Source organism: Callithrix jacchus, chromosome 11, assembly GCF_049354715.1.
Source record: "Callithrix jacchus isolate 240 chromosome 11, calJac240_pri, whole genome shotgun sequence".
NCBI classification, from domain to species: Eukaryota; Metazoa; Chordata; class Mammalia; order Primates; family Cebidae; genus Callithrix; species Callithrix jacchus.
The window spans coordinates 52,920,475-52,948,365 of record NC_133512.1 but is presented as its reverse complement, the minus strand read 5'-3'; the positions used below and the strand labels follow the sequence as shown (position 1 = coordinate 52,948,365).

General features: G+C 37.2%; 1 long non-coding RNA gene across 9 annotated transcripts in view; it reads left to right on the top strand.

Annotated features, from left to right (window-relative positions):
• Positions 1–27,891, top strand: part of LOC103794834 (uncharacterized) — a 170,938-nt gene that overhangs the window by 12,510 nt on the left and 130,537 nt on the right. For all 9 annotated transcript variants that reach the window (XR_008473376.2, XR_008473382.2, XR_008473377.2 and 6 more), the window contains 2 exons: positions 963–1,045; positions 2,944–3,020. This is a non-coding gene — a long non-coding RNA (uncharacterized LOC103794834). The remainder of the gene's footprint in view (positions 1–962; positions 1,046–2,943; positions 3,021–27,891) is intronic.

Below are 27,891 nucleotides of genomic sequence, written 5' to 3'. Positions count from 1 at the left end.
TTAATGATTGGTATTCTAACTGGTGTGAGATGGTATCTCAATATGGTTTTGGTTTGCATTTCTCTAATGACCAGTGATGATGTGCTGGATAAAGAAAATGTGGCACGTATATACCATGAAATACTATGCAGCCATAAAAATGAATGAGTTCATGTTCTTTGCAGGGATATGGATGAAGTTGGAAACCATCATTCTCAGCAAACTAACACAGGAACAGAAAACCAAACACTGCATGTTCCCACTCATAATTGGGAGTTGGACAATGAGAATATATGGGCACAGGGAAGGGACACATCACATACCAGAGCCTGTAGGGAGGTGGGGGGTTAGGGGAGGAATAGCATTAGGACAAATACCAAATGTAGATGACGGGTTGATGGGTGCAGCAAACCACCATGGCACATGTATACCTGTGTAACAAACCTGCACGTTCTGCACATGTCCTAGAACTTAAAGTATAATAAAAATGGAAGGAAGGAAGGAAGGAAGGAAGGAAGGAAGGAAGGAAGGAAGGAAGATAGATCATATTTGAATTAGAACTGTGTTTTCTGATATAATAGCCATGTATGGCTATTAAGCTAGTAAAATGTGGCCATTCCAAATAGAGAAGTACTCTAAATATAAAATACACTTCATTTTGATGACTTGGTGTAAAAAAGAGAATATATATATTTTTAGATGTTTTACATTTATTGCATGTTGAAATTATACTTTTGATGCACTAGATAAATCAAGTGTACTACTAAAATGAATTTCTCTTTGTTAAACTTTTTTTTAAAAAATGTGTATACTAGAAAAAATATATTTATGTGGTTGACATTCTATTGAGTCTGAAGGTCTGCCTTTGATTCTCCTATTAGCTCAGTACTGTTGCATAATAATGGCTAACACTTGGAGTACGCATTAAGTGGCAAGCCCTCTCCTAAGCACATTACCTATGCTAAAACATTTAATCCTCACAGAAAACCCTGTGAGGAATCATTTTTCCAGATGAATAATTTGAGACACAGAACTATCAAGGAACTTGCCAAAGGCTACAGATCTGGTGAGTAGAAAAGCAATTAGGCTTTTAAAGCTGTAACTAACCCAGTAGCTCTCAAACCTACGTGTTCATCAGTCACCTGCAGGGCTTGTTAAAACACAAATCCCTGAGCCCCAACCCCAGGGATTTTGACTCAGTAGATGGAGCATAATCTGAGACTGTGCATCTCTTAGCAAATTTTCCGGTGATGTTGATGCTGCTGACTCATGGACCACATTTTGAGAACTGTTAGCCTAATCAATACACTACACCACCTCTCTTTAATCTTAATAAAGTCCTCAGCCTTTCTGAATCATAACTGTAGTTCTTATATTTACCTCATACGCTATAAAATTCACCATTTTAAAGAGTACGACTCAGTATTTTTTGCTATTTTCAAAGCTCTGCAACTATCGTCATTAATCCCAGAACATTTCCATCACTCCTAAAAGACATTCAATACCCATTAGGAGTCACTCCAGACTCTTGTCTCCCCCAACCCAGGAAACAACTAATCTATTTTCTATCTCCATGGATTTGCCTATTTTGGACATTTCATATAGAGGGAGTCATATAACATGTGGCTTTTTGTGTCTGACTTATTTTCCTAGCATCATGTGTTCAAGGTCCATACTGTAGTATGTATCAATACTTCATTTTTTTGATTGAATGATATACACTTGTGTGGTCATACCTTAACAGTTGATGCACATTTTGGATAGTGTACATTTCTGGGCTATTATGAATTTGTATGAACATATGTCTTATTCATCCTAAGTTATAAGTATGATAGGGTCCACTAGGAGTGGAAGTGCTGGCTTTTATGATAATTCTGTTTAACTTTTTGAGGAACTGCCAAACTGTTATCAAAATGCTGCTCCACTGTATATCCCCATCAGAAATGTATGAGAGTTCCAGTTTTTTCACAAGCTTAGCAGTACTTGCCATTGCTCATCTTTGTACCATAGCTATCCTAGTGGGTGTGAAGTGTTATTTTATTGTGGTTTTGATTTGCATTTTCCTAATATCTAATGATATTACACATTGTTTTATGTGCTTATTGGACACTTGTGTATCTTGTTTGTTTGAAAAGATGTCTCTTGAAAGCCTTTGCTCTTTCAAGAGACAGAGCTCACTCAGTCACCCAGGCTGGAGTGCAGTGGCATGATCACGGTTCATTGCAGCCTTGATCTGGGCTCAAGGCATCCTCCTGCTTTAACTGAGTAGCTGGGACTACAAGGATATGCCATCATATGCTGATTTTTTAATTTTTTTATAGAGACCAGCTCTTGCTATATTGCCCAGAATGGTCTTAAGCTTGTGGCCTCAAGCGATCCTCCCATGTTGGCCTCCCAAAGTGCTGGGATTACAGGTGTGAATGACCACACCTAGCTTCATTTTTAAATTGGGTTATCTTTTTATTGTTGAGTTATAAGAGTTCTTTAATATTCTGCATAGAAGTTCTTTACCAGATGTATGATTTGCAAATAATTTCTCCTATTCTGTAGGTTGCCTTTTTGCTGTCTTGATGGTCCACTGAAGCACAATGTTTTTAATATTTATGAAGTTCAATTTATCTAAATTTTCTTTTATCACTTGCACTCTTGGGTCACATCTAGAAACCATTGGCTAATCCAAAGTCATGAAGATTTACTCCTTTGCTTTCTTTTAAGAAAACATAATTTTTACATATAAGACTGTGATCCATTTTGCATTAATTTTTGTCTATGGTGTGAGATATGAATGAAACTCCATTCTTTTTCATGTGGATATCCACTTATCTCAGTACTACTTGTTAATCACAGGGTCCTTTTAAAATTTAAGAATGTTTTATAGTCTGCGTTAGTTATAATATTTTTATTAATATTAATTACAATATGGTTTTTTTCCTTTCTGGGTGCTTGCCTTCTATGCTGTCAAAGCTTTGTGAGTGCTGTAATTAGAACAAAATGAATGTCCTCGGAATTAAAACCCCACGTCAGTAATGATTGACCACAAGGTAGGTTTGTTCAATTGTGCCTTATCATTTACTGTTGTACCAAGACCCTTACCATTATTATGTCATCCTATGTTAATTCTTTCATTCACACATATAGGATGAGAAACAAAGGAATATTTATCCTATATAATGTTCCTTTATGATTTTGTAATACCATTTTGCTGTTATTTATGCCTATAGCACCCATTCAACTGATGTTATAAATACAAATTTGAAATGTGGTGTGTTTTTTCCATACGCTGTTATAATAATTGAATATAGAGAGCAGACCAAAATAAGATGAATGCTAGAAAATAAACAAAAATGTGGGAAAAGAGGCAAAGTTTACCTAATTGGGACTGATAGCAATTAGTACATTACATACATGGATGCTTCCTTTTCATAGGAAGATAGATAAATGGAATGTGAAACACAATGCCGATGCTGTCCAAATATTGTGAGAGGGTTGCAATGGGAGATGAAAATGTAGAATCTGAAAGGCATCGGTGCATATGGCATTCAGAAAAATGAGAATGATAAAGTAAGACTTTTTTGGTATTTTCCCAAATAGTGCCCAGACTTGTGACAGGAATATTTAGGTCCCTGGTTAGGTATAACTCTGCAGTGCCATAATTACAGGAGGAAATTTTAGCAAGCTGTTTCAACCTAAAAGTATTCTTTTTCCTTTACTTCCTGGCTCCATTGTCATTTAACCCACTGCTGTCCTTAGCTCATTTCTGAACTAGATATCTAGAGAAAAAAAATTAACTCTCTCTTTGTAAATACTTTGCATTGTAAATTAATAAACTTTTCTGGTGACTTTATGGAACATAGGCATAAATTCAGTTAGATGAGCTTCTGGATCTGAGGACTGAGTGAGGAAAGAAATTTTGGATTAGTGTTCATCCCAAGCAACATTGCTAAGTAAAGTGATAATGAAATTAGAAACCAAGCCACAGGGTCTTGTAAATGTGTTTCAGACTCCCATTTATATTCAGTGAATTCTGGTTATTCTCATGAGTCAAATGATAGAAATAAATGTGAAGTCAAATTCTACTTTTTCAGTATATTGATTGAAGAACTCCTTGGTACTCAGATCATTCTGAATAGGGATATAATTATCCCAACAATATATTTGTGGGAGCTGACTTCTGTATTGTGAAAATGTCCACTGAATTTGGTAACACGTACCTGAAAGTCCCTGAAGCATAAATATTACCCACAAATAGGACGTTGATATTTCATCTTATTGTTTATTCTGAACTTCACTCTTATGAAAAAGCCAAAGGGTGTCATCCCTTTTCAGGCTAGGGACTCTGACTAAAGAGTTTTATATAATTTATTAGGCTTTTACAATTCCCCCCTTGCTTCTTATGTCCTATTCTGGTGTCAGCATTCTTATAGTACTTAGTCTAAACTTCTAAAGCAGAAATGGTGTGCATGTCAATATAGTTAGCAAGAAATTAGGGAGTATATTATCCACCAAAGCAAGTCTTGGAGATGAGGAGAGAAAGAAATCTCTAGAGTTAGATGCAGTAGGGGCAGTCTTGAAGAGAAAAGGAATGCAGCCTATGGAATTTGTCTTACAACTTACAAGTCACATAGTATTAGAAATTAAGCCACAGAGCCTGGTGATACTATGTTTCATAAAATTTCTATCAGTAGTTACCGTGAGTCATAAATCTTCATCACGATGAGTTCCTGGGGCCTATATGAAGGAAGAACAAAAGCTGTTATAAATTACCTTGAGCGAGAGACTGGACCTAGCAGCTTCCATAGAATAGACTGCCTGTCTCCAGTTGCTCTCATTGGATGAGGGTCTCTTGAATTAAGCACCAAAAGCGGAAAGAAAAGGAAAACATCCTTTTGCTGACCATACTGCTCCCTGCCTGCCTAGTTTCTGGCACAGACTCCATCAGCTCTCCTTTCAGAACCTGCAGTTACCCTCACGGTCTTGTGCCTCCTTCTGATTATATGTTGGGTAGTTTCTACACATACACCTCTGACTAATTAATCTCTATTTCACATCACCTGAAGAGATCAAGCAATGCTGGGTTAATGCCAAGGGCTCAGGGATGGTAAGCAGAGGCGAAGTATGCACAAATAGGAAAGCCACCACCTAGGTTCTTATGAAAAGCATGCATTTTTAGAATATTAGAAAAATAAGCTGTAGTTAGCTTAATTCTGAATTCTGGGGCTAATTCCAAGCAAACAGAAATTCCCCATGTCCTCAGCAAAGCAAGTCTGTACATGCGGTAGCCTTTATGTCTTCTTCCCAGGTAATCACTTTTCTCACCTTAGAATGGTATGGCCAGGTTACCAAGAATATTTTCCCTTGCATGGAGGGGGCTGATTCATGAAACAGTGACTTGCACAGTTGGGTCACAGTGTGTCCTGGATTTTACGAACTAGCCAAGAGCCAGGGTGTGGGCTGTCTATGCAATTCTGCCCCGACTTGTGTCAGCATGTCCAGGTATTTAAGCAAAGTTTAAGTACATGCTCATTTGTGTGAAGAAAAATCCAACGAAGGAATGCAATCATTATAGGCCTCTGTATCGACGGGAAAGTCAAATCTGGTCAGCATTTGAAATGAATTCAAATTGATTATTTTAAAAAGCTCTGTTATTAGAATGTTAGTCCTAAAGCAATTCTTTTTATATATTATTTATCTGATTCATTTCATTAAACTTTATAAGCCTCCCACAAGGCAGAGTTTTATCTATTTTAGAAATGTAATACAACTTTTAAAATACCATAATTAATCAATAACAAAGTTAAAGAAAAACAGCCCTGAGTTTCTTAATCTTTATGTATTTGGGCAAGATGGGACAAGGCTAACTTATGACACTTTTCCCTGATAAACGCATTTCATGTGAATTTTTTAAAATGCTGTCTTGGTCGGTCCTTCAGATCTTCAGAGAAACATGAGAACACAGAAAGGAGAGTACATATTTTAGAAATTTTTTTGAAGCAAAATCCTATCTATGTGCTCTTTTGTTTATTCTTAAACTTTCTTACTTACAGCAGTTTTAGATTTTTAAAGAAATTATGACAATACTACAGAGACTCCCATATACTACATACTTAGTCTTCCACAATTAAGGAACCAGTATTATGATATACATTATTATTGAAGTTAATATTTTATTCAAATTTTCTTAATTTTTACCTAACATTTTTACCTTTTTCTGTTCCAGCTTCGCATCTAGGATACCGCATCGCATTTAGTCATCACTTCCCTGTAGGCTTCCCTTAACTATAGCAATTCTCAGACTTTCTTGGTTTTGATGACTTTGATGGTTTTGAGGAATACTTAGATTTTGCAGAATGTCCCTCTCTTGATACTCTTCTGTTTTTCTCATAATTATACTGGGTTTATGTATTTGGGGAGTAGGACCACTGAGGTAAAGTGCCATTTTCATCACATTATATCAAGGGTACTGTCAACATGACTTATTACTTTTGATGTTGACCTTGATCATCTGGCTGAGATAGTTTGTTTGTCAGTTATATGCTCTTTTGAAATTTTATTTAATTATATAGACTGATCTCTTCATTAAAACGTTTATTAAGTTTAATTTTAAACATCATTTAGCCAAGCAGTAGTAGCACTAGAACTAGCTATCAATTGTACAGGTTACAATACATAAGAGATGACATTGCACATTTAGAGAGTGACAGGAGAAGGAATTATGCAACAGGAAAACTGGTTTAGTAAGTCTTAAAGTTCATTATCTGTATAAGTACTGTGGAGAAGGTTAATACTAGAAGCTCTTCCTTAGCATATTTTGCTTTGCAAAACATGTTGCAGTATCACTCTAGTTATTTTTCTCAACATTCCCATGCAGAAGCAAAGTAGAGCTGCCTTCCTTTACTTTCAGTGGCAGGATTGTAGTCAGAGATACTTGTGTTTGGTTTTGAGCTTAGCCCCACTTTCTGTCTGAATCACCCTTGGAGAAAATTTCTGGGAGCACCTAGTCTATAAAATAGGCATAATAATACAAACCTTATAGAGAAGGAATACATAGAATATTTCAATCAAGCATCTCAGATACATATGAGACATTCAATCAATTTTCATTCCAGAAAGAGGATGAGAAAGAGCCTCCCTTCTTTCTCATCCTCACTTTCCCTTTTTCAAATCTCCAAACTTATAAATAAAGACTTCAGGATCTAGGTGTTATAAGGATGCATATTAGTATTAAAACTGACCATTAATTTTAATTAATCATGTAAATTTCAGCAAATGTAAAACAGCTTTAGACTAATGCTATGGAAATCTTATGAGAGTGGACTAACACAATTCCTACCCAGATGTCAATAGAATCCCCGCACCATAGTCTTGAGAACTATGATTTCCAGTCGTACTTTTTGTCATAATTCTACATCTCCCATGTTCTGTGTTCTACTTACAGTTCCTCACTTCCTTAAGAATAGTAAAAAAGGCCAGGCGTGGTGGCTCACACCTGTAATCCCAGCACTTTGGGAGGCTGAGGTGGGCAGATCATGAGGTCAAGAGATTGAGACCATCCTGGCCAACGTGGTGAAACCCTGTCTCTACTAAAAATACAAAAATTAGCTGGGCATGGTGGCATGCATCTGTGGTCCCAGCTACTTGGGAGGCTGAGGCGGAAGAATTGCTTGAACCCGGGAGGCGGAGGTTGCAGTGAGCTGAGATTGTGCCACTGCACTCCAGCCTGGCAACAGAGCAGGACTCAAAAAAAAAAAAAAAAAAAAAAGAATAGTAAAAACAATGAAATGATAGGGCTTCAGTCACCAGAGTATTTGAATATTGATTGTTAATATTGTTACATTGTTGGGGTTATGCTAATGTGGTAGATTGGTGATCAACAATAATGTGAACTTATATGTAGGGAGGTTGCATCTTGTGTGTATATAACTGATAAAAAGGCAACTGAAAATAAGGCAACTCTACATACTCAGGACAAAAGTAAATATACCGAGAAAAAGGGATGGAGAAACAGCAGTTCTATCTGTCATTCCCTTCACTGAGTGTAAGCCTTAGAGTAAGCATGAGATGGAACCATGATCACATTCTTCCCTCAGGCTGCCTCATTTCTTTTATACTGCTCATAATTCTGAAGTCTTGGCACACCAAGTGTGATTCTAGTTTTTAAAGGTATATATTTTTCACATAACAAGGTCCCTAGATGTAACCCAATTTCCTCTGGCTACTATATTAAAGAAATTGAAATAGAATCCAAAGATGAAGAGGAAGTCTACACTGGAACTCTGGATCTCCAGTGTGGACCCTCCAAAGGTGTTAATATTTTAATGGCCAATTTTGACTACAGTAGTCCTCTCTTATCCATGGGAATATGTTCCAAGACTTCCAGTATATGTATGAAACCACTGATAGTACTGAACCCTAGATTGCTATGACTTCTGTGTATACATGCCTATGATAAAATTTAATTTATAAATTAGTCAGAATAAGAGATTAACAACAATAACTAATAATAAGATAGAACCATTTTAACAACAGACTGTAACAAAAGTAAAATAAGCACAAGCAATGTGATACCACCACAGACAATCTTATTACCAAGATTGTTACCAAGTGACTGATGTGTGTGTAATGTAGACAGCAGGGATAAATCCAGGTGGGACAGAGCAGGACAGAAAGAGATGTCATCAAACTGCTCAGAACAATGTACAATTTAAATCATAAGAATTGTTTATTTCTGAGATATTCCATTTCATATATTTGGGGTGATATTGACTGCAGGTAATTGAAACCATGAAAAGCAAAAACTGTGAATAAGTGACTATTGTAATTGTGCTTTTTTACCTTAGGAGCTAGTCCCTATATAACTCCATTATTTCTATAATTAATGTATATTTGAATACCAAATGATTTATAATATGATTTTGGAGGGGAGGTGTTGTTCGATAAGAAAATATCTAGCTGACTTGAGTCAGACTCTGTAGCCCATTTGGTTACAGGTACCCAGGCAGCAATGACTGATTTTCCCTGGCTGGGCTTGCTCCATTCCCTCCCCACTTGTCATGGGGCACACAGTTTATTGCGTTAGACTTGTGCATCCCTAGATCTGGTTCTAAGCGCTTTACTGACAAGGCTAAGGGGGAAGTAGCAGCACCATCCTGATTCTGAGCCTCTACCCCAGATCCATAGTGAGCTCCAGAAGAGCTCTCAGGACCCTACTTTTTTTTTGAGACAGTCTCTGTCGCCCAGGCTGGAGTGCAGTGGTGTAATCTCAGCTCACTGCAACCTCCGCAGCCGGGACTACAGGTGCAGGCCACCATGCCCAGCTGATTTTTGTATTTTTAGTAGAGACAGGGTTTTGCCATGTTGGCCAGGCTGGTCTTGAACTACTGACCTCAGGTGATCCACCCACCTTGGCCTCCCAGTGTGCTGGGATTACAGGCATAAGCTACTGTGCCCGGCCCCCTACCTTTCTTTTCCTCCTGCATTAATGTAAGGAAGGTTGATGTGAACAGATTTTTGCTCTATTGGGAGTCTGAGAATGATAGATAATTTTGTGGAAGTTATGTGGGATGGGTAGAGAAGAACCATTCTCTTTTGCCCTGCATGAGTAAGTAGTTGTGTTCTCCTTCTTCTTGATCGCAGAAAAGGCTGAAACCAGAAGTGGTGATGGAGAAAGAGCTAAGAGCTCATTCCTATCTTGTCTTAATTCATATCATCTTGTCCCAGGTTAGTACATAAATGGGATACCCAGTTAGGTGTTTGTGATAGGACCAGGGGAGGAAATGGCCACATGTACAACAACATACAAAGGAGTAATATGAAATAAATTGAGTGGGGAGGCATGGACTACTTCTTATTCATAAGAGCCAAGAATTCCATGACTTTTTTTTTATATCCGTGAGCATGTTTGTTCTCATGCCCATGTTCTTTTTTTTTTTAAAATGAAAAATTCATTTCTCAATTTAAGCTCTATTTATTTGAGAAGGACTTGTTTCTGTTCATTTCTCTTATCAAACAATACATTTTATGAACATTTTAGTGGGAAATCATCAGGCATTCACCTTAGAATCCTGGCTTGACTCCTTCTACTTCCCCTTAACCTCCAATCCTAAAACATCTTCCAAAAGGCCATCATTCACAAGACACCATTGTAAATGATGATACTGGTCATGCAGTCCAATCCTAAATTACTGAGGGTCCTGGAAATTGATCTATGTCAATATAATCTCTTTTACATTATTAACTAAAGATAAAAAGCTCCCCTTTAAATATTTTTTTTTTAATTAGAAACGAAAAGAAGTCAAAACCAGATCAAGTCTTTTCAAAAAGAACATGGGCATGAGAACAAACATGCTCACAGATATAAAAAAAAAGTCATGGAATTCTTGGCTCTTATGAATAAGAAGTAGTCCATGCCTCCCCACTCAATGTATTTCATATTACTCCTTTGTATGTTGCTGTACATGTGGCCATTTCCTCCCCTGGTCCTATCACAAACACCTAACTGGGTATCCCATTTATGTACTAACCTGGGACAAGATGATATGAATTAAGACAAGATAGGAATGAGCTCTTAGCTCTTTCTCCATCACCACTTCTGGTTTCAGCCTTTTCTGCGATCAAGAAGAAGGAGAACACAACTACTTACTCATGCAGGGCAAAAGAGAATGGTTCTTCTCTACCCATCCCACATAACTTCCACAAAATTATCTATCATTCTCAGACTCCCAATAGAGCAAAGATCTGTTCACATCAACCTTCCTTACATTAATGCAGGAGGAAAAGAAAGGTAGGGGGCCGGGCACAGTAGCTTATGCCTGTAATCCCAGCACACTGGGAGGCCAAGGTGGGTGGATCACCTGAGGTCAGTAGTTTAAGACCAGCCTGGCCAACATGGCAAAACCCTGTCTCTACTAAAAATACAAAAATTAGCTGGGCATGGTGGCCTGCACCTGTAGTCCCGGCTGCGGAGGTTGCAGTGAGCTGAGATTACACCACTGCACTCCAGCCTGGGTGACAGAGACTCTGTCTCAAAAAAAAAGTAGGGTCCTGAGAGCTCTTCTGGAGCTCACTATGGATCTGGGGTAGAGGCTCAGAATCAGGATGGTGCTGCTACTTCCCCCTTAGCCTTGTCAGTAAAGCGCTTAGAACCAGATCTAGGGATGCACAAGTCTAACGCAATAAACTGTGTGCCCCATGACAATTTTCTATCAAAATGCTCACAAAATTGCTTGTCTGATGAAGGAATTAGAAGGAACATCATGCCCATATTCTTAATGGTACAATAGAAAATAAAAAACAGATATTCTGCTAAGTTTTTGTGGTGTGGTAGAGATACTCAAGCCCACGAAGTAGTCATCTTGCTGTCTTCAGTCAGGTGAATGACATTTCAAGAGCTCAGGATTGGGAGTCAGAAGACGCAGGTACATATTCTGCATCTGTCACTTTCCGCTGTGTGATGCTGGGCATGTTTCTTAACTTCTCTTTGCCTTGGTGTAGGCATCTATACAATGACTATAATGCAGTGGATTAAATAAAAGCCTCTAGAATATCGATGATTTTAATTAAATCTGAATTTTTTTTTTTGAGACTGGCTCTCACTTTGTCACCCAGGCTGAGTGCAGTGGTGCAGTCACAGCTCACTGCAGCCTCTAACTCCTGAGCTCAAGAGATCCTCCCACCTTAGCCAACTGAGTAGCTAGGTCTACAGATTCATACCACATACCCAACTATAAATCTGAATTTTAATCAACTTTTTGGAAGCTAATAGTCTACTTGCCTCTGGAATAATTGACAGAAAACTACAGAGCATTCTTAGCTCTGCACTTTTGGTGAAGGAACTGGGCTCATAATGTCGTAGATGGCAACTATTTTCACAGTTGTTTAAGACTGGTTCCCAATTCAACTCAGTTATTTTAAGCAAGAATGTTTTCAAAAGGCCTAAGTGATATTATTCAAATGGGCTATATCTTCTCTTCATAGAGTTAAGCTTCTAATTATACGTTGAGCTGATTTATTAGTACTACAGGTTTAAACATTTCCTAACTATTAGGACTGACTAGAGACACAGGTTAACTGTCCACATGCAAGGATTGTGAATGGCAAACACACTGCAGAGTAAGAGGTGATACATGGTGGATGAGTCATAAGGAAAGGCTCAGAGAAGGTATTAATTAGGGTAATAGGAAATTATAACAGGTAAAATATGGGTTAAGTATCAGTGAATTTCCCCTAAGGACATAGGGAAGAGTCTTCTAAAGAAGGTGATTAAAGCCTCCAAGCTTTAAAACTAGACTGAACAGAGTCCTTATGAACATACTAGAAAGAAGAATCCTGCCCTGGTTGGGGTAGTGGTAGATAATCTGATAGCCTTTTGTACTGCTAAGGCCCTTGATCACTGAGCTACCCAGTAATTGAATACATTGCAAACCATCAAGGAAGTACACAGTTCTCTTGCTTGAGAATGTAGCTCTTATTTCTCTGGGCACTGCTTTCTTTGGGGGCAAACGTCCAATATCCCTGATATTAGTATAAAAACCCTGAAAGTCTGCTTTCCTTTTAAAGATCCAACATATATCTTGATTGTTTTCCCAGCAAAGGACATTTTATTTCTCAAGATATAAAAAATAAATATTTAATTTCAGTTTCCTCAAAAGGAATATATATTTGTTAAAATGCAAAACGAACTGTAACTTTGTTGGACTTGTCTTTTATTTCTTGCTTAGTAAAAGCACTATTAGTTTGGCATCATCAATGAGTAGGGATGAGCTGCTCCCAGGAACCCCACCAATGAAGGTGGTGGAATGGGAAATTGTTGGAACTATCACAATTCTAAGTTCAGTAAAGGGAATTCAGAGACCCATAGTCTTATCTTCAGTGACTTTGTGCCCCACCTATAGGAACTACAACCTGGCTGATCTGGATCTCAGGCAACACTGGACCATAGCACTCCTTCTAGGCCCATTTTGATTTGAATTTACTTCCACTCATGATCAGGATAGGTGGCCAACAAGTTAGAGTGATTTCAGTGGTGCCAGAAGATCTTCCTTACTTGCTTGCTTGGTGATATCAGAAACCAGTTTCATTCTTTAATGAGCATTAAGATGTGACATGCTCCCATCCCCCATCATCTACCTGTTCATCCTGTCCTGCCCTTTCTCCACTTCTCCCTACCTTCCTTTAGGCTCCTTGACCACCATTTACTTTGTCTCTACCAGAAACTTGGCACAACTTTGACACTTTTCTCTCTCATAGCCTTATTTCATTTAATAGCCACCTCCTGTTAAATCCACTTCCAATGCCTCTGAAATCTACTTTTCTCTACTGCTTTGGTATGAACCACATTTATATCTCTCCTGGATTATTACAACAGCCTTCTGAACTGGTCTTCTTGTTTCTCCTCTTGACTCCCTTCAATCCGTTGTTTACAGGTGATCTTTTAAAAACACTATCAGATCATGTCATGCCCATGGTTAAACATACTAATGTACTATTATCCTGCTCTTAATGTGTGTTTCAGATTCCCTATAAGAAGCTTTCTTCTTCAGCCTTATCTCCTTCATCTCTGTCACATACTAAATTCCCCAGCCATTCTGTATTATGGGCAGCTCTCCAAATATGCTGCCTCTTTCTTTCATGCCTTAGTCCCTTCTACCTGAATGCTTCTCACTAATCTCTTTTCACCTGAATAGCTCTTCTTCATCACACAGATTTTGCCATAGACAACTTATTTTCATAGTCCACTAAGCATTAAATCACTACTGTGTACTCTATGTACATCCCTATACAGCATGATCATGCCATAATTTCCCCAAGAGATTGTCAGCTAGCATGTCGTCACAGACTGGGGTCCTTTTCACTGTTATCACTAACGTTGAGTACAATGCTGGGACTTAGTACATACTAAATAAAACTTTGTTGAATGAATAAACAACAATGAATAACGTTGAATGAATAAACAACAAGTCTTCTCCAGGAGAAGTAATATGTTGATTCACTAGCATAAAAAGGATATAAGTTGGGAAAAATTGCCTAGGGAAATTTTGTGGAGGAGATGTAATTAGGTGAGGGACAGAAGGGAGTATCTGCAGCAAGAGGAATTGTCTGAACAGTGGTACGAAGATGTGAATTGATAAAGAATATTCATGAAACACTGAGAGTCTGGCTTGATTAGAATGAAGGACATATGTTTAGGAAACGAAGAATGGTCAAATGATGAAGGGTTTTAAAAGACAGAAGTACTTTAGATATAGTATAGTTAGAAATAGCAACCCATGCATGATTTTAGAACAGATGAGTGACATGATAAAAGTGGTGTTTAAGGAAGATTAATCTGGGAATTGTATGCAGGAAACATTGGACAAGAATGCTATTATAGTCATCACAAGCAGCTGAAAGATTGTTGTGCTGTAATACATGAATAAGAGGATATGATAGGTTAAATTACTCTTCCAAATATTCCCTCCCTTTTTCTCCTACCCTGTGCATTCCACACCTTGGCTCTGAACTTGACCATGTGACTAGTGGATATAATGTGAACAAGACTTGAGAAGCTCTTGTGTGTTTGAGCTTGCTTCTGTAATCACCAAGAAGAGAATATGTCTTGGCTAGCCTATGAAGAGAACTGAGGAGCAGATGAGCACCAGCTAAGCCCAACCTAGATCAGCTAACCCCCAGCCAGCTGAAAACACGTGATTAACACTAAATCATTGTTCTAAGATTGAGTTTTGGGTGTTTTATTATACAGCAATAGTAACTCATACAGGGGATAAGGACGTGAAAGAAAGAAAAGAGAATGATAAGAAAGAAAAGAGAATGATTCTCAGACATTCTTTGAAGGACAAATTCACAGTTCTTTGGTAATAACAGATACTAAGGTTGAAAGAGAGAGAGAGTTTAAAGTTTAGTTCCAAGTTTTTAACCCCGAAGTAAGTGAAGAGGGCTGACATTTCCATGACAGTGAAAATGAGAAACTGAATTTTGGACTTTCTAAATTTGAAGTACTGGTGGAAGAGTCGAAGGGAAAGGCATAGTAGGAAATTAGAGCTAAGGAAAGGGAACATGAATTAGAGGGAAGAAGAGGATGTTTTAAGTGATGATTTTTTTTGGATTGAATTGTGTTCTGCCCAAATTCATATGTTGAGGTTCTAACCCTCAATATAACTGTATTTGGAAATAGAACATTTAGGAGGTAAAGTTAAATGGGGTCAGAAGGGTGGGGTTTTAATCCTACAGGGTTGGTGGCCTTCCAAGACGACGAAGAGACACCAGAGTGCGTACTCTCTCCACACACACACCCTGAAGAAAAGGCTGTGTAAGGACACAGTGACAAGGAAAGGGTCAGCCAGGAGGCCCTCTCCCTGACCTTACTGGCACCCTGATTTCAGACTTCCAAACTTCACAACTGTGAGAAAATAATGATATATTGGTTATACCACCATATGTATTAGTTATACCACCATATGATTATGCTATTTCAGGGGTGCCAGAAGATCCTCCTTACTTGCCTGCTTGGTGATATCAGAAACCAGTCTCATTCTTTAATGAGTGTTGAGGTGTGACATGCCCCCATTCCCCACCATCTACCTGTTCATCCTGTCCCGTCCTCCTCTCCACAAATGTACGGTATTTTGTTGTGGCAGTTTGAGATGACTAATAGCACTCTTAAGAGCCTAAGTAGAGAGGATGAAGAGCAGAAAGCCAAGGATGGGGCAAGAAAATGCCTAAAAGTAAGTGGGTCATGGAAGATGATCCAGAGAAAAATGGGGTTGTAAATGTAAAGGGGTAAAAGCACATCGTGGGAAGTGGTATCAGTGTGATAAGCAGAGCATGGGATTAGAGTCAGCAGGACCTAGGATTGAATTTCCCTCTACTACTTGGGAATCTTGAGCAATTACTTAACCCCTCTAGACTTCACTACTTTATTTTTTAAATGAAGATAATAATGGTCTTTACCTTAGGTGGGCATTTGAAAAATACAAAAATTAATGCATGTAAAGTGCTTATCATTGTGCATGACACAGTATTAGCTATAGTAACTCTTACTAAATGGCAAGTATCATTTCAGGGAGTATGGTGTGTGGTCAATAGTATCAAATGTTACAGATAGATAAGTATAAAAGAGGATGAAGTACTTGCCATTAGATTCTATCACAGAGGAATCTTTAGTGACCTTTGAGTGTTTCAATACTGTGGGCTTAAGTCTGCCCATGTATGTGAAGGTGAAGGTATGGGAAAGGAGGAGGAAAGGAAATTAGTTTGCAGAAAATAAGGACTGACATTTCCATGACAGTGAAAATGAGAAACTGAATTTTGGACTTTCTAAATTTGAAGTACTGGTGGAAGAGTCGAAGGGAAAGGCATAGTAGGAAATGAAAGTGATGTAAGTATACCAGTGAGAGTTTAGAAATGAGGATGCATTCCAATAAAAATGCAGTAGAATGAAGCAGGAAGGGACAAATGACAAATTTAGTTAACCTAAATTTGGGGTAGGGCTGTTTTGTCAAGAAAGGCAAGACATAGGTATATATGATGAGAAGAGAAACACCAGTCAATACATTGCTATTGTGAAACTGCTCATAAGGCTTTGGATTCTAATTCTGGGTAACTCTAGGAAAATTTGCTGTCATTCGCATAACAATTCCTAGTATTTATTCCATCTTGACAGAGGATTCCTTGCTCAGCTGTCTGCCTCCTGGAGCTCTCCCTGCTATTTGATACATTTTGAAGTACAGGGAGAGTCACATTATGAGTTGTAGATGGTCAATTCTTTTTTCCCCACTGACCATGGAAGAGTCTAGATGGAGGGTGCAGAGTGATTCCAGGCAGGGATCTTATCAGAAGCCAGGATTATAGGTCCCTCTTTATTCCCATTTTAAATTTATTAGTTAGACCAGAGAGGTTGAAAACCATTTTCTTTATTGAATACATTGGGAATATCCGAACAAGAAAATTTGAAGTAAATTAATAATAGTATAATTTCTAAGAAGCAGTTACTTAGACATATTCTTTCTCTTTTGGGGTAAATTTATTTTTCTATTCATTGTGCATGCTGCTTTGTGCATTTGCATTCACAAAGCCCTTATTTGGTGAAAGCCTCCTTTTGGAAAGTGTACCGTCAGTTATTATCTACTTACAAAGAAGAGAGGATGATGTCATTGAAAACCGTTTATTCTTGTGGATTTACATAAATACAGAATGCAAATAAAATAACATTTTCTGAATAGTTCCCTGAACATTTTCACTTAGGAAGAAAATAAAAATTGACTGTAGATTTCTGGTAATTTTCTTCTTCTGTACAGTAGAGATAATTTGGAGTAACTAATCTGAGTGTCTTTACTCAATTATTTGGCTTGCTTCTGGCAAGAGGCACATTAATGATAGAAATTGGAGGGGGTATTATAATTAGAAGAGCAAAGAAGAACCATAGAGTGTTTTGCTTGTAAAAGTCACCCATTGTTGGAAAAATTGCATTGCAATGTTTTAATTTCAGAGTCAAATCAGTCATTCTTGTTTAGATATAATCCTCTGACCATGTAGGAAAAGTGTTTTTCTTTGCCCTTTCACCAAGTTCCTGCTGCAAATCTGCTTTTGCTTGCACCCCACTGTGTGGATTCACAGTGCTGTGAGCAACAGCTTCTGATTATTTTCTTTGCTATATTTTTTTTACAGGTTTAAACAAGCTCAGACTTTATTTTTTTTAGACAGAGTCTTACTCTGTCACCCATGCTGGAGTGCAGTGGTATGATCTCGGCTCACTGCAACCACCGTCTCCCAGGTTCAAGCAATTCTCCTGCCTCAGTGTTGGAGTAGCTGGTATTACAGGCACACGCCACCATAGCTGGGTAATTTTTTTGTAATTTTAGTAGAGATGGGTGTTACACCATGTTGGCCAGGCTGGTCTTGAACCCTTGACCTCAAGTGATCCACCCGCCTCAGTCTCCCAAAGTGCTGTAATTACAGGGGTGAGCTACCTCGTCCAGCCAGCTTCTGATTATTTTACACTCAGAGAGTGAGGGAGAGAGTCAAGGAGAGAAAGAGAAGAAAAGAAGGAAAAAAGATGGAAAGAATGAAAAATTCTTTATAGGGTTACTTGAGGTCCGCAAATATGGCTGAGGTATATGAATTGGTCAAGGCACATTATGCTGTTTTGCCATAGCTATGTTCCTTCTAAAAGCTACATATCTTGGCACAAAACTGCCTCCTCAAGTTTGTAAAATACTGTCTTCTACCATTGCAGGACTGAACTTTCTGGATGAAACACCCAGCCTGAACATATTTCTGGGCAAACATGTTTTCTCAGGCACATTTTATAAGTGAGGACTGGTGTGCAGTTAGGAATTCCCAGAAAGTACATCACTGGCCCTGTTAAGAATTAGCTCTAGGTCCTGACTTCCCCCTAACCCGCCCCTGGGAATGCCAAAAGGGAGGAGGAAAGGTTGAGGAATGTGAGAACCTGATACAGAAACTGTGAGAAGCTCCTGGGATGACAGAGTGGGTTAGGCTGGGTGTGAGAGTGCAGCCTATAGCAGAGGGCCCTCCTGTGTTGTACATCAGAGCCACCTGGGAAGAGCTCTCTAGCTTGGGTGGAGAGCAGTAGAAACACACATGCAAAACAAGTCCTCAAGCCTTTTTTTCTCTTTCTCCCCTTCTCTTTTCAATACGCCATGGGATAGGTGATTACAATTCAGAGAGGCAGCTTTTGACAAATAGCAGTTTCATTGGCCAAACTGTTGGAAGATTTTGTAGCAGGCTCTCTAGTTGGTGGTAAAGATAACAAAGATAACAAGAGTGATAGAGTAGGAATTGTAATACTAGAGATATTCTTTGAAAAACGTTTTCTCCCCAAGGCCAAATATACTCTGATGGGTACAGATAGGGTCTAGGTGTTTGCTGCTTCCACTTGGAAATATTACCAGCCAAGGTAGCAATTCTTTTTTTTTTTTTATGCCTAAGGAGAGCTAGAGGATCACTGTATTTCAGGGTCTTTAATGAGGCAGGGGAGGGCCTTTAGAAGGCGGATGATGGGGTCAGGTGTGTTGGCTCATGCCTGTGATCCCAGCAATTTGGGAGCCTGAGACAGTGGATCACTTGATCACTGGTAGCACTTCTTTGAGGTACAAGGTAGCAATTCTTTGAGGTACAAGCACCATGAAAGAAGATAAACTGAACAATCTGTACTAAATGAAGCACTGTTAATGAATCAGATAGAACAAAATGTTTAATCCTAATAAAAATTCTCAAGAAAATAGGGGAGATTATTGGGAACAAGAAAGAGACACAAATCATTATAAGAATGAATCAGTGAGAGACACTAGACATAAAATATGTGAGTTGAAATAAAGACCTGATTTTATCTGAAGATGAATTAGTGAACTAATGGAGCAGTTAGAGAACTCTGTCAGGAAGCAGTAGGCAGGAAAATGCAAAAGGAAAGGCAAGAGATACAGAGGATAGAAGTTTTTAAAAAGCTGGGATTTGTGTAAGAGTCTTGAGAAGAGAGAACAAAAAAATAGAGGAAAAGAAATATTTCAGGAGATAGTGGTAGTAAGAGGGAGGAATGCATCAAGGAACAATAATTTTTCATACTTAAAGAAATATAAGAAACCTTAGATTAAAAAGACTCAGGAACTGGTAAAATAGAATAGATGAAAAAATGAAATCACACCTATGCTCAATAAACTAACATATAAGACCATCAAGAAGGAAAGAAAAAGTCTACAAGCTTTCAAAATGGCCTTGGGGGGACAATGGAATAGGGGATTCTAACTACAAAGGAAGAAGAATGAAATTGCCATCATGGACACTAAATGAGTTAATATCTGTAAATTATTAGAACACTCCCTTATACATACTAAACATTCTGTTAAGTGTTAACTATCATTGCCAAATCTCTCAACAGCTACCCTAGGTGGAATAAGACAATATAATAATATTTGTATTCCTGGCTAACACAAAGTGTTCAAGGAAAAGTTCTTTGAAATTGGTGTTTTATGATATTCTCAGTGATATATGGCTGAAAAAAATCTGTAACATAGATTATCTTTAAGACACCCTTGGACAAATATTTCTAGGATAAAGAGAAATCTCTCTTGGAGGATGCTAAGATATACAAGGAGTAAAGTTTGATTTCCTATCAAAATTCAAGAATCAGGAAGAGAAAGAAGATACATCTAATTAGTATAATTTCAAACTAAAATTCTATGTGATATTAAAATGGCCAGAAACGGAGTGACCAGAGAATAGTGAGGTCATGTTAAGTTACCTATTTTTTTGGGAAGGGTGAGGATGGCAGTTATAGATACACAAATTGATGACAAAAGCATCCATTTTAATAAAGTTAACAAAAAATAAAACTAAATAACTATCAAATCAGCTGAAGAAAATTCAGTATATCTGAAGAACTTGGGAGTCTTAGCCTGAAAATCTCTTTAAAAGCAGAATCTGGCTGGGCGTGGTGGCTCACGCCTGTAATCCCAGCACTTTGGGAGGCCGAGGCAGGTGAATCATGAGGTCAAGAGATCGAGACCATGCTGGTCAACATGGTGAAACCCCATCTCTACTAAAAATACAAAAAATTAGCTGGGCATGGTGGCGCATGTCTGTAATCCCAGCTACTCAGGAGGCTGAGGCAGGAGAATTGCCTGAACCCAGGAGGCAGAGGTTGTGGTGAGCTGAGATTGTGCCATTGCACTCCAGCCTGGGTGACAAGAGCAAAACTCTGTCTCAAAAAAAAAAAAAAAAGCAGAATCTTGAGAGAAGGGCTTTTATATAGATAGTTTATTTTGGAAAGTGATCCCAGTGAACAGGTGCGGAGAACAGAGTGAATGAAACAGGGAAGGAAAGGAGGAAAAACTCACACAAGGATGCATTAAGGAACTGTGGAAAATGTTTCTCACACTTTGCTTCCTAAGGGTTGGATAAAGGGAAGCATATTGGATGAAAAGCAAGAAGCAAGAGCTGTAAGATGCAGGTGAGGCAATGCTGTCAGATTATACCAATGAAAAGTTGATCACTGCAGGAATGACTAGAGTTAAGAGGAAGGAAGAGTACGTGCAGAGCACAAAAAATAGCTGATACAATAGAGAAGAAAGAAGAAAGAAAATGCAGAAAGAATGATAAGAGAACACATAAAATGGTATAGTAGAAATAGATCCTAAAAGAATAATAATTACAATAAATATTCACAAATTAAAAGACATACATATTCAAGCTGGGTAACAGAGCACAACTGAACAATGTGTCTTTTAAAAAGATAGATTTAGACCAAATGTGGTGGCTCACGCCTGTAATCCCAGCACTTTGGGAGGTTGAGGCAGTTGGATCACGAGGTCAGGAGTTTGCGACCAGCCTGGTCAATATGGTGAAACCCCATCTCTACTGAAAATACAAAAATTAGCCAGGAATGGTGGTGCACACCTGTTATCCCAGCTGCTCGGGAGGCTGAGACAGGAGAATCACTTGAACCCAGGAGGCAGAGGGTGTAGTAAGTTAAGATCGCACCATTGCACACCAGACTGGGCGACAGAGTGACTCTGTCTCAAAAAAAAAAGTAGATTTAAAATAAAAAGATTCACAAAAGTTAAAAATAAAAGATAAGACCTGTCAGGCAAATAGAAAAGCACTGAAATTTGGGCGAGGAAGCTGGAGTTTCTGAGATGATTCTCAGTAATTGACCCACAAAGAGTCTAAAGTAAGCAATGATTTATAAGATTTAAGCAACATAATAAATTTGAACTAATATTTATAGAATTTTATACCCATCAAACAAACAAAAATGCATGTTCTTTTAAAGTACAAATGGAACACTCACAAAAATTGATTATGCCGCAAAGGAAGCAAATTCTTCAACAAATTCCAAAAATTCAGCATCACACAGACTACATTTGCTGCCCATAATGAAATAAATTTAGGTGTTAAAAAATGCAGGAGAATCACTCTAGCAATGGCTTATGTGTAGAAACCAAGCATATATATATATATATAACTACATACATACATATATTCATATAACGAAATACATACATATATAACATGTATACATACATGCATATATTATACCTACATACATACATATATAACTAAATAACTCTTAGGTTAAAGCTTTAATTATAACAGAATTTATAAAATACGTAGAAAGCAGCACATATCAAAATTTCTGGGATATAGCTTATGGTGTGAGGCCTGAAATTAATATTCAATAATATATGCTGCCTTGACATCCTAAACAATAGGACCTCAAAAGCCTAAACATGAGTTTTCCTGCTCTCACCAGATATGCTGTACCACCCAATGTGAGAGACTCCCAAACTAGCCAGTTAGACCAGCAGATAGATCCTGCACCCCACCTAGTATTTAACCGAATGGGTTTCACTCCCATCCCAGCCCATGAAGTTACTCAAACAAGCCAATCACATCTTCCTGTGGGAACCAGGGATCACTTTACCCTCTCGCTGCTACCAACCCTGTCTCCCACATCCCTGCTTGTTCACTCTGTCCCATAGTGTAACTCTCTGTGGCTTTGCATGTTGTGTGGTGTTCTCTCCTTGGTTGTGATGACATGTGACTGACATACTGCTGTCAATCTCATCTCTCCAGTGTCAGGCGTCCTGTGTTTGTCTGTCTCATGCTATTTAGGTCAGGGGAATCCTTCCCTCACCAACAAAGTGAGTTAGGAGGCCATCAAAGTATAGCTAATGTGGAATATAGAGGAAAATTTAAAAATGTACATACATTTATTATAAACACCAAGAAACTCTGAAAACAAATGAGTTAAGAATTCAACTGAGAAGGCCAGGCACGGTGGCTCAGGCCTGTAATCCCAGCACTTTGGGAGGCCGAGGCGGGTGGATCACAAGGTCAAGAGATGGAGACCATCCTGGTCAACATGGTGAAACCCCGTCTCTACTAAAAATACAAAAAATTAGCTGGGCATGGTGGCGCGTGTCTGTAATCCCAGCTACTCAGGAGGCTGAGGCAGGAGAATTGCATGAACCCAGGAGGCGGAGGTTGCGGTGAGCTGAGATCGCACCATTGCACTCCAGCCTGAGTAACAAGAGCGAAATTCCATCTCAAAAAAAAAAAAAAAAAATAGAATTCAACTGAGAAAGCAAGAAAAGGGGCAAGAGAATAAAGTCAAAGAAAAAGGAGAAGAAATAATGGAGAAAGAGAAAAAAAACCTAATGAAATAGAGAGTAACAACAATAAAACCTAGGAAAATATATAAATTTTGAGAAAAAACATAAAATGTATAATTGGCACAAGAAGAAATAGAAAAGCTTAATAAACCAATGCAATAAATTTTTATGGTAATCAAAGCATTTTTACAATTTTGGAGTTGAGTTTTACCAAATTATTACAGAACTGTTAAATTTTATATGAATTATTCCAAAAAATAGAAAAAGAACTGTTACATTTTATATGAATTATTCCAGAAAATAGAAAAAGAGGAAAAGCTGCCTAAGTAATTTTGTAAAGCCAGTAAAACCTTGATTTCAAATCCAGATGAAAACAATGCAAGAAAAAAAAGGTCTATTTCACTTATGAACATAGATAAGAAAATTGTAAATAAAACTATTAGCTAATGGAATCAAACAGTGTATATTAAAAAACAATATCACAATCAAGTTTTATCTTGGGAACGCAAAGATGATTTAACATTTAAAAATTATATATTAAGAGACTAAAAGAGAAAAGGTCTATATTATTCAAATAGCTATGGAAAAAGAATTTGATAAAAACTACTAAAAAGACCTGTTAATTGAAAGAAACTTTTTTCCCTAGATGAAGCCTGTCTATTAAAAATTTATAGTCAACATTGTACTTAATAAAGAAACTTTGATGATTGGTTGCTCTAATCACCATTGTTTGATACAATATCAAAAGCCCTGACCAAACAATGTTAAAAAACAAAATATGAGATGTGGGATTAGAACTAATTAAACAACTGCTATTTCTCATCTAAAAGAAAAACTCAAAGGGATTAGTAGACGAAATATTAGAAGTATTAAGAGAGTTTAGCAAGTTTGCCAAAAAAAAATCAGTTAAAAAATTTCAAGCAGCAGTAATTAGCAAAAAACAGTAATGGAAAGAAGACATCATTCAAACTCTGGTGCCTAGGAAGTAATTTGTGTATTAATGCACAAACCTTCATGGAAAATTTTAAAACCATTAAAAAAGAAGAAAAAAGTCTGAGTAAATAGGAAGATGAAATGTTTGTTGCATGAAAATGTTAACATTTTTTTCTCCTACTATTGATTTGAAAATGTTAATAAGATTCTAGCAAGATGTTTTTAGAAATTTAACCAACTTAATATGTTTGTGGAAGAATGAAAGTCCCCAAATTGCTATGATAATTTAAAAAAAGAAGAGCAAAGCAGGTTGATTAATCTTAGACTTTGACATACCTTTGACCCTTAGTAATAGAGACAACATGGTATTTGCACAAAAGTTGACAAATAGACCAGTGTAATTGGACAGAGTGTTTATAAACAGACTCCTGTACATATGAAACCTGGTATATGATTGCAAAGCATCACAAATTGTTGGATAAAAATAGACTTTTAATATATGATGCTGGCTAAGCTGGTTTACTATATAGAGAAAAATAAAGTAACTATATTTTATGCCATATGTAAAAGGTGAACTCCAAATGAATTAAAGTTGAAAAGTACAAGGCAAAACTAATAAATATGAAATTTAAAAGAATATTTAATAAAACTACTAAAATGAAATTTAAAAGTGTATTTTCTAATTTAATCTTGAGGAACAACTTCTTAAATCAAAGACGCACAAACAATACTGACCCAAACTGATGGCTATAAATATGTAAAATTTATATTTTAATATAAATTTTAATATTTATATTAAATTTATAAATATATTAACATTTATATTTTAATATATTAAATATATTAACATTTATATTTTAATATATTAAATATATTAACATTTATAAATTTTAATATGGTGCCCTTCAATGAAGGGCACCATAGGCAAGGCTAACAGAGGTCATTGGAAGAAAATATTTGCTAGCCCCAAAACTAGAATAAACAAAGACTTCCTAGAAATTACAAAAATGAAAACACAGAGAAAAAGAACCATGGCTACAGAAGTGATGCATGAAATGGAAAATCCAAATAGTTAATGGGTATATGAAGAGATGTCAGCTTCACTAATAATCAGGGTGATGGGGAGGGGGTAAAGAAGCAAATTGTATATTGTTTTACTGATTGGAGAGGTAAAAATTAAACAGGACAAAACCAAGTGTTCATGAAATATGGGAGGAAACAGGAATCCTAGAGTGCTGTGAGTCGGGATGGAAACAATTTCCATTTGGAAAAGTAATCTGTCACCACTTACATTAGGAAAAAACTATGTATTCGTACACATACACATGCATATGTATATAAAAATATAAATTATATACATGTATTTTCTCTTATTTGATGACCTATCAGTCTTAGTCTTGAGCTTATACCCCAGAAAATATTTTTGCAGACCCAAAAATAGTCACATATGAGGATATTCACGTGAGGTGGTATGCATAAAAGTGACTTAGAGTCAACCTAGATCCAATTCATAGGAAATGTATAAATAAAATGTAGCAGATGCATATTATTTGGAATTCTATGCGGTAGTTAGAAGCAATACACTAGATGTACATACAGCACCTAGACAGATTTTTAAAAAATTGTGTTAGGTGACCAAAGCAATGGATATATTAACACAGTTTTCAAAGATATGTACATATCAAAGGACATAATTAAAAGTGGCTATTAGAGTGGCTCTCTATTGGTGGAGTGGCATTGGGGTTGAAAGAGGAAAAATTAGAAGTAAATCAAGATAGAAGACCTACCTAGAAACAAGGACCCAAAAGTGTCATGCACACAACTATGTTTCTGGAGTCCAAAAGGAAAAAAAATTCCCAATGCCTAGTTGTCTAATTGTTCATACAAATTATCCCATAATCCCCAAATATAAGATGTATACACACACACTCTCTCTCTCTCTCTCTCTCTCTCTCTCTCTCTCTCTCTCTCTGAAAGAGCCAAGCCAAGCCAAATTGTTTTTAAAGCCTTAAATGGAAGTGTTTTATTGTTAAATTTAACCATTAGTCAAATCAATTAAGGAATTGAAAAGTGGCTTATGTTTTTATTTGCTTCTTCTCCTCTGGAAATCTCTGCACAGTAAGCACCCCACTCCATCACTTTACTCCCTTCCATAACTTTAGAGAATCAATAGCATCAAATGCTGAAAAGTAGCTTGTAAAACCCAGATATAATTCAAATTAATTTAGTCAAAATGTATCCACTTCATGTATCAAACCTTTTTTGCACAGGCTAATTGAAGAATCTAATTAAGCAGCAATTTTGACTAGTGGATTGCCAACGTGAAATTAAACTCCAAACTTCTCCTCTTGCTCAGTGTTAAAATTCTCATCTGAAATGTCAAGAATATGTTTTATCTACATTATTGAAAGAGAAAGCTCAGTTTTCAAGCAAAATTTAACTTCCCAAGAAATTGAAAAAACATAATGATTAGCTGGAGTACAGCTACCCTCCAAATAATCCCATTAAAAGTATTCAAATGGTAATAGTTAATATTTATTAAGAATTTACTAAGTTCCATGCACTATCTAAGCATCTCACATACATCTCACAAGGTGGTATTATTTCCTTGATTTCCTTTTTTCAAGTGAGGAAACCAAGTTTTAAAGATGCAAAGTATTTATTTAAAAATTACATAGCAACTAAATGACCAAAATGATAAAAAAAGACCAGGTTTAAGAGATGTTTCCTCTTTCTCATAGGAAATGCTTTGTATACATTTGTAATGAGGTAGATGGGTTGATTCTGAATTTCAAGGGTTAACACCAGGTAGAAAATGGGTGATGTGATGAGACACAGCTTTTCCTGGTAATGGGAAAGGTGCTACTCTCCTTCTGATGTACTTGCCCTATATTTTTGGCCTACATAACATATACTTTTTCTGTTCTCTGGAACTCATGTTATAAACCTCAGTTCATTTGCTGTCCAAATCAGACACTGATGCACAGTGAGCTTGGAGAACCTGTTGTGGTTCTGGTACTAAGTTTTGTTTTCACTTAAGAGAAAAGAGAACATCTTCAGTGACTCTTATCTTCCAAGAAGTATCTGTCAAAACATATTGTGCAAGAAATTCTTTGGCATCTGTTTCCAAGGTCAGTAACTCTTACTCAGAAATGATAGTTCATCATTCTCTTTCTTTTCTTGTTCTTTTATTGTCCTTCCTTCCTTTTTTCCTTCCTGCCTTCCTTCCAGCCATCCATCAAATCTCAAGACAGGGCAGGGATTTTCTGTTCTGTATATGAACTAAACTTTCTTAAGAAGCAAGATGGCCTATGAAAAATAACCAGGAAGTTATGATACTTAAAACATTAGTGTATATACTAAAAAATAAAAACAACAAAAAATGCTGCAGCGGGAAATAAGAGACCTGTTCTTAACCCCCTTGCAGTTTCTCTGATGTTCAGCAATTGACTTAACCCTTTTGAGCCTCTGTTTTGCCATCTGTAAGATGACTGTATTGGACAAATGATTTCTATTGTCCCTATTAAAATTTAATGTGGTCCTGGCCAGTTGAATGCATAATTTAAAACAAAATGGATGAGATCAACTAAGAAAATGTTCAGGATATAATATATGAAGGCTATCTATGTGTCAGCACAGCAAATGTGACCTAAAGGTCATGAAGGATCACAGGACAATGAGAAAGTCAAAGGCAGGAGGCTCTGGGCATAATTATGAGCATTTGTGGCTCTTAAATTTGGGTTAATAAGTTTGAGTCACAAGGTAATCCTTTCATGATGGACAGTTGTGCCCAGAACTCCTCTAGAAAGAGGAGCTGATGCTCTAACTCCAAAGAATTTTTACCTGGTGTTTT